This window comes from Leptonychotes weddellii, chromosome 2 (genome assembly GCF_054177405.1).
Source record: "Leptonychotes weddellii isolate Sample4059 chromosome 2, ASM5417740v2, whole genome shotgun sequence".
Lineage (NCBI taxonomy): Eukaryota > Metazoa > Chordata > Mammalia > Carnivora > Phocidae > Leptonychotes > Leptonychotes weddellii.
The window spans coordinates 138,130,785-138,142,787 of NC_138370.1; the positions used below are offsets into that span (position 1 = coordinate 138,130,785).

Genomic DNA, 12,003 nt, shown 5'->3' on the forward strand with positions numbered 1-12,003 from the left:
TGGTGTGTCCTCAATACATGTCTGGTGCTATAAGATAAAGTGGGTTTCCGATGACTCAGGCCGGATGGGATGTGGATGGTCATGGTACTTGTGAAAATTAATAAATGGAGACCTCATTTAGAATGAAGTCTCGAGACCAGCAGGGGGAGCGCTCACACCCAGCACTCCTGCTCAATTTCAGGCCCAAGGGCAAGTGGCACATTGGAGGTGGATACTACTTCTACAATCCCAGCAGCCCAGCCAATGAGAGGCAGTCACAGTTCAGCCAATGAGAAGCACCTCCCAACTTGCCCCTTTCCTCTATAAAAAAGCAGTCCACTGCTTTGTTCTCCAGTCTTGTCTATAGTTCTGCCATAGCTTCCATGTCCCAAACTGCATTCTCTGCTATTCCCAAATAAGCAAATCTTTTGCTGATAAAACAACTGGCACTTTTATTTTTAAGGTTAACAACCTTGGGCACCTGGATGGCTCAGTTGGTTAAGCGACTGCCTTCCACTCAGGTCATGATCCTGGAGTCCCAAGATTGAGTCCCGCATTGGGCTCTCTGTTCAAGAGGGAGTCTGCTTCTCCCTTTGACCCTCTCCACTCTCATGCTCTCTCTCTCTCATTCTCTCTCAAATAAATAAATAAAATCTAAAAAAAAAAAAGGTTAACATTCTTTTCATTAAGCTTCATACCACAGGGCACTGTTACATATTTTGGCCTACTCAAAGGTAACCATTAAGAGATTGCTATCTTGTTTTGTTTCTCTAGACCCAGGATCAACCAGGTTTTTGTAACAGACAAAAAGCATAGAAAAATGGTAATCGGGAAATCTTTTTATAAGCCAATCTTCTGGAAGTAATCACGTATCTTCTTTCAACCTCCACACCACCCTTACTTAAAAACACAAATTCCTGGGGCGCCTGGGTGGCTCAGTCAGTTAAGAGTCTGCTTTGGCTCAGGTCATGATCCCAGGGTCCTGGGATCAAGGCCCATGTCAGGCTTCCTGCTCACGGGGAGCCTGCTTCTCCCTCTGCCTCTCCCGCTCTCCCTTTGCCTCTCCCCCCTGCTCATGCTCTCTCTCTCTCTCTCTCAAATAAATAAAATCTTAAAAAAAAACAAAGATAAATTCTTGCACATTTTTAGCTGGATGGATGTATGGATGATGAGATTAACTGAAGTGTCAGAGGTTGCCTGACAAAGTCACTGTTCACTAGCTGTCATTAGGTCACTGATAACAAACTGATGGTGTCTTAGAACTGTGTGGGCCAGAAAGAAAGACTAGATCTAAAGGTGCATAAAGTGAACATCTTTTAGATGTTAATTTGAGCTGCCTGTGCTGATTGAGAAAGCAAAAATCTCAATCAGAAATAATAAAGACAACAAATTTGGTCCTAAGGTTTTCTCCCTTTTTATCATTGCCAGTTAAAGACCATAATGTTCACAAAACTGACAGAAAACCCACATTCTGGGGCCATGGCTTTGTACCAGCCAACTCTGGCTAGTTCTTCCTCAACTGGCACATCAGGAGCATTCATGGTTAAGAGAGAATAACTAACAGCTCATAGCTCTTTCTTCAGAACATAGGCTAAGTAAGCAATGTCTCTTCACTTTAGCTCTTTTCCTTCCAAAAGGGGTACAGCCTGAAAATCTTGCTGCTTTGTCCATCAAGGTTCATTCAAAACTACCTGAAATTTTTATAATAAGAAATACATAGTGAAGTACCTCTTTAATGAGCACCATCTTATTTACCCAAGTTACAGCTGTTAATGTCTAATATCTTAATGCATTTTTCTCAGAAATAAATAAAGCTATAAGACCTCTGACCTACATAGGAAGCTAAAACTGAGTCTAAACACCAACATTATAAACAAACTTTCCCTCCTATATACGAGCGCGCGCACATACACACAAATTGGCGTAACACTTAATGTACAGTGACTCAAGCACAGATCTTGCAACTTAATGATAATTGCCATGCACTAAATGGTCTTCTAATGGTTCAAAGAGTTCCATCTTCCAGAGCACCTAACCTATTAGCAAGAAGACATTACAGGCAATGGAAAGAACTCAGCTCAGTTACTTAACCTCTGAACCTTAGCCTTCTCATCTGTAAAATGAGGGGCTGGTTTAGAACAGTGCTGCCCAGTAGAATGCAAGCCACAAATGTGAGCTGCATATGCAGTTTTAAATTTTCTAGTGGGTATATTTAAAAAAGTAAAAAGAAACAGGTAAAATTAATTTTAGTAATGTTTTATTGAACCTAACATAGCTAAAATATTATTTCAACATATAGTCTATTTTGAAATTATTAATAAGGTACTTTACATTCTTTTTTCATACCAAGTATTTGAAATCTACACCACATCTCCCTTTGGACAAGCCACATTTCAAATACTCAGCAGCCACGTGGACCATATGAGACAGCACAAATCCAGATGATCTTTGGTATTTCTCTTGTTATTGGAGGTAATTTCAATAAAGGGAAGAAGAGATGCGTACATCATCGGAGACTCAGAAAAACTGTAAGTGTTCCCCTGTTAAATTCAGTGAAGTTGGATCTGTAAACAACAGAGTAGGTGGTTTGATCTACTACTTGCAGATTTACCCTCTTCTCGCTACCATATAGCCACCATCCTACAAACCTAAAGGGACATTAAGAACATTCAAGGAAAGTGTACAACTGCTTAATAAATGAGACTCTTAGAAAATCCTAACTAGGAAAAAACAACTGCTAAAATGAGAATTCAACAGAAATGACAAAGAAAAATAACTGACAACACGTTATCTTCCACATATTAAGATAATGCTATGAAACCAATTTGCACATGCTTTTGGGCTTGTTTCTCTAATTACTCAACATCCACTGTTCTAGGAAGAGTCATGCTGCTCCTCTCACACTGTCTTGTTTATTAGTCCCTTTGTGATCAATGATCTGCCTTCGCCAGATGGCTAGTCTGGGTTAAGAGTACAATATGAGATCAGAGAACAAAGCAAAGCTAACTGGCCTTCCCAAGAATTGAACCTGTGACCCTGACCTCATTAACTCTAGAAAACAGTTAACCCAGCACAAACATGCCTGGGCAGCTGCATCACTAAGAGTGCCAAGAAAGTCCACTGCGTCTGTCACAACAATGCACTGGTAGAGAAAAAGTCACTCTATATTTATTAAGAACTTTTCAAAATGAAGAAAATCCTGCATGCATCATTGAAGCAGTCTGGAATTCACCAGCAGCGTCTTCTCTGCTGGATCAGTCACAAGCTTCCCTAAGAACATCAGCTGTGGCCCCTATCTAAGACCACAAATGGCTCTGTCAAGGGCATTCAGTGTACTGATGTTTCCTTTTCCAAAACAGTGACCATAGGACTATAGCCTTTCCTTTCTATGTCTGTATGAAGAAACCACTGGTTAACAGTTATAAACCATGGGTTAACAAGAATTTTCACAGATTACATATTGAATCCAGCTTATCTCAGATTTAAATAATAACTGAATTTCTCTATTGCATCCCCCCCACTGCCTGTTCCCCTTTTTCCCCCTTAGTGGCAGCCAGTCCCTCACCAGGGAGGCCAGTGGGCATCTGGGTGGATTGTTCTTGCCTTCCCTGGTAAAAGCCCGACACCTTTTTAGTAAATTGTCATTTCTTTCTTGTTACTGGGAATAATTCCTCCTAGCAGCTGCTACCTGTTTCACATCCTAACAACCTGTCTCTAATGAGCTGAGTACCTACTTCTGATTTAAATATCTCCCAGAGTGTTTCAGGGATGCAGTTTCTGTGTCTTTTCCTCAAACACTTAATATTTACTATAGTACAAGTTTTAGAAGCAAGTTTATTGAAATTTCCCCTTAAGCCTTAAAGTACGCTTTTGAAAAATTCTACAAATACCCGAAAGAGCTGGTGAAGATTTTAAAATCTGAATGAGTATATTTCTGCTTTTCATTTTCACATTTCAAATGGAATCACCTTTTCACATGCAAACTTATTACAATATAAAAGCTATTACACACGGTCGGCCTGTTTGGCTTCTTAAATGTTTCTGATAACATATAACTATAAGACATTCAACATCTTTTAAAGGTTTTTACTCTGTTTTTTTATTTCCACAAAGTTACTTAAGAATTTTTTAAATTTATGGATTAAGGGGCGCCTGGGTGGCTCAGTCGGTTAAGCGACTGCCTTCGGCTCAGATCATGATCCCAGGGTCCTGGGATCGAGCCCCACATCGGGCTCCCTGCTCTGCGGGGAGCCTGCTTCTCCCTCTCCCACTCCCCCTGCTTGTGTTCCCTCTCTCGCTGTCTGTCTCTCTGTCAAATAAAAATAAAATCTTTAAAAATAAATAAATAGGGGCGCCTGGGTGGCTCAGTCGTTAAGCGTCTGCCTTCAGCTCAGGTCATGATCCCAGGACCCTGGGATCGAGCCCCGCATCGGGCTCTCTGCTCAGCGGGAAGCCTGCTTCTCCCTCTCCCCCTGCTTGTGTTCCCTCTCTCGCTATCTCTCTCTCTCTGTCAAAATAAATAAATAAAAAATCTTAAAAAAAAAAAAATAAATAAATAAAAATAAAAATAAATAAATTTATGGATTAAGAGTTTATAATCTTGCATTTCTCATATCTGCAGAAATCACACATGTATGTAAATCTAATATATGCATATGGATCTGCCTCAAAGCCACTAGCATAAACATCTAAATTGACTGTACTCTTATCTCTAAGAATTTTCACATTGAGAGTAATAGTTCTATCATTTTGTTATACATCTAAAACTAATAACATTGTATGTCAATTATACTTCAATTAAAAAAACAGTACAAAATGTAATGGTAACCAAGTTTAGTATCAAATTACAATTTGATAGTATCAAATTACAATTCGATAGCTGGAATGTTCCTTGATGCTCTCAGAAACTATACCAATTCACTAAGGGTCAAGTGTTAGACAAAAGGAATGTTAATAAAGCATAAGATGTGAGCTTATTAAATCTGTACGCATTTCACTAGTAGCAAAACAATTTTTTGAGGGCTAACCTAAGGATGAAATCTGATATCCAAAAATAAATAAAGCAATATATTCACTTTTATCTAATCTTAACAGAAAACGAAGACTAATGAACAGAAACATACAGATTTTCAAACCAAATAAACCATGAAACTGCTGTTCTTTGTCTAATATATCATGATCTACACAAACTCTGATTTTAAAATTATCAAATTTGAAAAGACTCACCTTAATTCAACAAATAAACTGTTCAAACATCAAGTTAAAAGTTAAAAGCTCCATGCACAGAGACACTCTAATGCAAAAGCAGGAGCATATTTCTATACTTAAAGGTAGAGAAGATACTTAAGCACCCGGTAATCATCTCGTTATTACACTCCTACATGTCCACAGCAATAGGCAGACCAGTTATAAGAGTCTGAATCTAGAAGATGCAAGTGTGAAAGAAACAGTGAAATCTGCTTTTCCACTGTCATTTAAAATCACCTATTTGTAAATTCTAAGTACTATTTATAAAATATATTCCCTTACAACATGCTTTAATTCTTCCTGACGATAGTTTTAAAAGAAGAAAGTCCCAAAACCCAAAAAATTAAAATTGAAATACTGCTAAAAATTAAGAAACACTTGCAAAGGGCGCCTGGGTGGCTCAGTCGTTAAGCGTCTGCCTTCGGCTCAGGTCATGATCCCAGGGTCCTGAGATCGAGTTCCGCATCGGGCCCCCTGCTCGGCAGGAAGCCTGCTTCTCCCTCTCCTACTCCCCCTGCTTGTGTTCCTGCTCTCGCTATCTCTCTCTCTGTCAAATAAATAAATAAAATCTTAAAAAAAAAAAAAAACACTTGCAAAGAACTGAAATTAAGAAAAAAAAATTTAATAGGGCAGTTAGTTGTGCTTCCTTATAAGTACTTTACAAAATAAATACTTTTACTGCCCGGTGAGTTTGAGACAAATCAATATACTATAAAATACTCTTCGTGGCTCTTAAGTCTTCATTTTGTGCCTTAACAAAAGCTGACATTCATTCGTAATGAAGTCTTTTCATAGTTACACAGCTATTTCATGTCTCTTTTGAAGACATATTAAACCTTTGGGTGCTCAATAAAACTGACCAATTAATTGACTCTATCGTAAAAACCCGAGAAGCTATTCCCAAATATTTACAACAAAGAACAGCCAAAGTCAAAATGAGTTACTAGTCTACCCAATATGTTTTCTTACTTTACTAAGTTGAAAATTTTCTTCAAATGGGCCCTTTCAAAGGAAACTACAAAAGATGTACCACAAGGGGTAAATTCTTGATATTGCCATTCAAATTTACATAAAAAGAATGATAGATCTACAGCAATCACTGTGACAGAATATCGGAACAGGGTAAGACAGCAGAGAACTCTGGGGTCAAACAGAACTCAGTATGAGTTCTTGCTTCATCTCTACTAACTTTATGACCCTGGGCAAGTTAATAAAACCTCTCTGGGTCTTAATCTCAATTATCAAATGGAAACACAGGGCCAAATTACAGGCTGTTGTGAGCCCTAAATTAGATAACATATATAAATAGACTGCTTAGCACAGTACCTAGATCATGATACTCAATAAATGACTGTAATTACTACGAAATATTTAAGAATCTATTTTCAGTTTAATAATACTTCCAAATGATGTAGATGATTAAAAGGAAAAACGTAAAGATTCAATAAAAGATTTTTCTTTCATTTAACTTGATCATCCTTTACATGAACGTTTTTCAAACTTCAGGTCCTACCCATTAATGGAATCTGAAATCATTCAGTGGTTCTTAACCAGCATTTTTAAGTAAGATAGAATAAAAATATAAGATGGATTGCACATAGGAAGTTTAAGCTTGATTCATGAATTTCTTTTAAACATATTTGTAATGTGTCTGTACACTGGATGGCAACATAAAATTCACCTCTTACTGTGCCAAAAAAAAAAAAAAAAAATTAAAAGCCACTGCTTTAAGGGCGCCTGGGTGGCTTAGTCAGTTGAACATCAGACTCTTGGTTTCGGCTGGGGCATGATCTCGGGCTCATGAGATGGAGCCCTGTCTGGGGCTCCCCGCTTGGCAAGAAGTCTGCTTGAGATTCTTTCCCCCTCCTTCTCCTTCCCTCTCTGCTCCTCCCGACCCCTCGCACGCGCGCTCTCTCTCTCTCTCTAAAATAAATAAATAAAATCTTTTTTTAAATAAATAAACAAAAGCCACTGCTTTACATTATAATAGTGGGAATAAAAATAATTAGTTGACACTGAATGCTTTGTTTGTGCTATGCACATACATGATTTCACTTGATCCTTCCTCAGACCCTATAAGATAGGTACTATGACTTCCACCATTTTACAGATGAGGAAACTGAGACTTAGAGATATTTAGTCACTTGCCAAAGATGCAGTGCTAGCAACCTGTTAATCCAGGGTTCAAATTTAGTCACCTGACTCTAGAACTTGCACATTTAACCATTTCAGTAATTACTAGGTTGTAAAATATAAGTTTTCCTTATATAAAAGTTATTCAGAAGTTTGACTTTCATGAAGCCTAATTTGAGAGTGATTTTCTGGAGTACACTATATCTTGAAAAAGGCAGTGTGGTTCAGAGGTGAAAACACTAGGCATGAGATCCAGCTTCTGTCCCTGGTATTGCTGCTTCAGTGGCAAGGAGTTGGCAAGTCATTTAATCTCACCGTGTCTGGATTTCCTCACCTACAAAACAGGAGTGATAATATCTGGCCTGCCTTCCCATAGGCCATTGTGAGAAAGCACATGTACATACAACAAGTGAAATGCTTCAGCGTGCTACGCAGTTATCTGAGATGATCATTAATACCACCCAAGGGGCCCCATTCTTCATAGAAACATACATCAAAAAAGATCAAAAAAGGAAGGTCACCAGGCTTTTATAAACTATGTGTGGAAACACTGTGCACAATTTTGACACACAGGAGGCCTTCAGTAATTGTTCATTAAACTAAAAGAAGCAAATCAATTCAATCTGCATGCATGTTGTATCCATTTTTATTTTTCATTAATTCATTCTTTCCGTAACTATTTATTGAACACCTACTATAAGCCACGTTAGAAATGTGGACTACAAAAAAAGACTATCAACTGTCCCTTGCCCTGGAGAATTTCATATTAATTTCAATTAATTTTTGTAAAATACTTCTTCATCCAGCAATAATAGCTTACATTTATTATAGTGTGTTACAGTTTAGAAAAAACTACACAGTAGCTTTTGTTTCCTGCACCAGATGCCTAAGTATGTCAAGTCAGTATTACTATTTTCTTGACTCCAAATTTAGTGCTAAGTACTAAATCTTTTTTTTTTTTTAAAGATTTTATCCATTTATTTGACAGAGAGAGAAACACAGCGAGAGAGGGAACACAAGCAGGGGGAGTGGGAGAGGGAGAAGCAGGCTTCCCGCTGAGCAGGGAGCCCAACGCGGGGCTCGATCCCAGGCCCCTGGGATCATGACCTGAGCCAAAGGCAGATGCTTAACGACTGAGCCACCCAGGCGCCCCAGTACTAAATCTTTAGAATGAAAGTTTCTCAGTGTCAGAGGTGACTGTAAAAATAAGGTTTTGAAGAAAATACATTTTAATACTGGAAAGGGGCAATCTAGTAGCACGATTTTTTCCCTTCACATTTCTGAGTTGAAGTAATCCATACCTACATATACCTACAACCATATCACCTACATAAGATGCATTTTTCTTTTAAAAACCTGCCTTTGAAATTTCTTTTCTTACAGGCAACTTTCTGTTGAATATATTGAATTAGGATTCAGTTTTCTCATAGAATAAAGGAGGCAGTAGTGAAGGTGTATTTCCCTTGTTGACATTTTAAATTACTCAAAACTGATCGTTGTATTCGGATTCCCGAGTCACATACAATACCAAATAATTGTTAGGCATTTTATATATAATTCAACAACTAAGATAGGTGATTTTTACAGGTGAACATCGATTTACTGACAACTTAATGAATTGAAATTTGCTACAAGATATTTACTAAGAACCGTTTACTAAAATTGCCTTATCCTTTGTATTCTAACCACTCCCTCTCCATCACCACCACCCCCAACATTCTCACACTCCCTCACCTACACCAGATCAGTTTCCAGGCCATTATTCGTAAAACCATATTAAAATTTCACAACACATGGTCCTAGTTACTAGGTTCCCCCCCCCCGCCCCCCTCCACCTACTGAGTCAATATGTCTTTATATATGCATTCTTTCTTAAAAATCCAGAATTCAGAAAACATTACGATGCCTCTTTTCTGAGAACAACAAACATAAAACGTAAACGTCTGCCCTTCTGCTTACGGATAACCATGAATAAAAGCCATACCCCACCTACCGTATCCGTAGGGTTAGGAGGTCCAATCTCACCACTACAGACCTCTGCAAGAAATGACGGTTACAGGACCAGGAAAACCATCGCAAGAACGCCTGGGAGAAGATAAGGAAAACACATTTTACACCACTGGCAGTGTGCAGTCTCCCGGCTCCAGCCCTTGGTAAACAGGGAGAACCTTTGTCTTGCCTCAGCCATCAAACTGGTGGCTCATCAGAATTGGGGCAACAAGAGTTTGGGCGAAATGGCTTGGCAGAGGTTAAACAAAGCAATGCAGCTCCGGCGTGGGGAGAGGGCTGAGCACGGTCGGCGTCTGAGATCCCAGACGGCGAGGTCTCGCTCTGCCCCCGCCGCAGCAGGCACCCGACCCCGGGAACCCGGGACAGGATGCCGCTGCGCGGGAAGGAGAAAGGGAATTAGAAGGTCCCACGCTCTCGGCAAGTTCCCGGGGCGCAGCCCGTCCGCAGGTTCCCTCGCGTGAGATCCAAAGCGGCGCACACCCAGCGCCGGTTCCTCGGGGAGGGTCCCTACCGTACCCGCGGGGACACCGCCCCAAAGTCCCCGGGGCGGCCACGCCGAGCCCACGTCCCCAGGGCAAGGGCAAGGTCGGGAATCCCGGGGCGTCGCGGGGGCGCAGCCTGGGGGATCGCGAGTGCAGGGGAGAAGCCCGCCCGCTGCCCCCATTGTCTGGCTCCGGCCGCGGGCCGACAGGGCGCTCACCTGAGTCTCCGCCTGGTGCCGTGGCTGGCGGAGCGACTGGACGGCGACCGGCGGTCCCGTGCGGGCGGCGGACGCGAGCAAGCCGGCGGCTGCCCCGCAGCACCGGCAGCCTCCACAGCAGCACCGGCAGCGCACCCGCCCATCAGGCGGCCGCGGCCTCCATTGCTCTCCCCGCCGCCGCCACCGCGCGGCACTGCGCGCCCAGCCCCGCGCGGCGTGGTCACGTGTCCCGCCGGCGCCTCGGGCGCTCGGACCCGCGCCGCTGCCCCGCCCGGCTTCGCCCCGAAGCGCCGGCAGCCGCCTGGCACTGGGCGCCCGAGCTCTCGCGTCCGCCGGGAAGGGCGCGCATCGGACAGCTCCCCTCCCTGGAGGTGCCCAGGCACCGCGAGCTGGCCGAGCGAAGGGCGTGGGATTGATGAAAGCCTTCCCGGCACTGCAGGGGATGGCTCGAGGGACCACCCAACGCCTGGGGTCTAAGGTTGCTGGGGGGGGGGGGGGGGCTCGCAGGGAGGCTCGAGTGGGGGCAGAACCCGGGACCATCAGTCATGACCCCGCGACAGGCAAAGCCGCTCCCTGGTACCTGGGCGGGCCAGAGACTAATGGGAGCCACCGGGACTCCAGAGGGAGCTTCCCCCGCAGAGCCCCAGCAGTGAGAGAGAGCACTGGGACTCCTGGAAGTCAAACAAGTTGAAAGATGCCCCACAGAAACAGAAAGGCTCAAAATTGCTTTGCTGAGCCTCTGTACATCAGAACAGAGTGACATTGACGTTGGGCATTATTGTCCCCAGCCATAATGAAATTAAAGATTGAGTTTGATATTTTAAGGGAAATATGTTAACTTTTCATTTTGTGGCCTAACTGGAAACACTGAGACTCTTTCTCCATACTTTTTGCTGTGACTGTTTTCAATGGAACTCGGCAATCATTTTCTAGTGATCTTTTCCTTCACCATGCATGCAAAGATGCTAAAAGTAATTCAGTATCATTATTAGTCAGGAAATTGGAAACAAAGTAAAAAAATCCTCTGTGACAAAAGATGATAGGTCGGGCTTCCTGTTCAGCGGGGAAGCTGCTTCTCCCTCTCCCTCTGCCCCTCCCCCCTGCTAGGTGCTCTCTCTTTCTCTCTCTCTCTCTCTCTAATAAATAAATAAATAAAATCTTTAAAGATAACAGGTAACCCTCAGAGGTACTCAATATTCTTCCCATCGAGCAGAGAGCCTGATGCGGGGCTTGATCCCAGGACCCTGGGATGATGACCTGAGCCAAAGGCAGATGCCCAAGCACTGAGCCACCCAGGTGCCCCAAGAGTAAACTTTGATCCTGGGAGAACCTAGTGCATGTTGCTTTATCCAACTGGGTTGTTTTTTTGTTTTTTTTTTTTTAAGATTTTATTTATTTTTTTGACAGAGAGAGACACAGTCAGAGAGGGAACACAAGCAGGGGGAGTGGGAGAGGGAGAAGCAGGCTTCCCGCGGAGCAGGGAGCCCGATGCGGGGCTCGATCCCAGGACCCCGGGATCATGACCTGAGCCGAAGGCAGACGCCCAACCGACTGAGCCACCCAGGCGCCCCCAACTGGGTTTTTTTTAAATAAATATTTTAATTACCAGCATAAAATATGGTTGTGTGTTTTTGTGAATATACGTAAAATCCAGTTGTTCAGTGCTTGCATATTCTAATTGATGTCTGCTTTATTCCAAGTAAGCATAATGAAGAATTTTACAAGGGGCTGAGCAAGTGCCTTCTGATTTGAGAATCACTATATTGTACACCTGAAACTAACACTGTATGTTAACTATACTGGAATCGAAAAAAAAAAAATCTTTCTGATTTGATCCAGTAGCACTAGGACTTCTCAGAGCCAAAAATTAAATCTGTGTAGGACATATAACTGAGATCTTTTTCTTGACATATTTAGTCTTGCCAACTACATGA

The 12,003-nt window shown here is 42.2% G+C and overlaps 1 protein-coding gene across 10 annotated transcripts in view; it reads right to left on the reverse strand.

Moving 5' to 3' along the window:
* The window catches only part of CRACD (capping protein inhibiting regulator of actin dynamics), a 256,370-nt gene extending 246,104 nt beyond the window's left edge, over positions 1 to 10,266 (reverse strand). For all 10 annotated transcript variants that reach the window (XM_081812345.1, XM_081812356.1, XM_081812352.1 and 7 more), the window contains exons 1-2: positions 10,070 to 10,266; positions 9,353 to 9,444 (exon numbers count right to left, since the gene is read on the reverse strand). The gene's annotated coding sequence lies outside the window, so the exon portion shown is untranslated. The remainder of the gene's footprint in view (positions 1 to 9,352; positions 9,445 to 10,069) is intronic.
* Between the last annotated feature and the right edge of the window lie 1,737 nt (positions 10,267 to 12,003).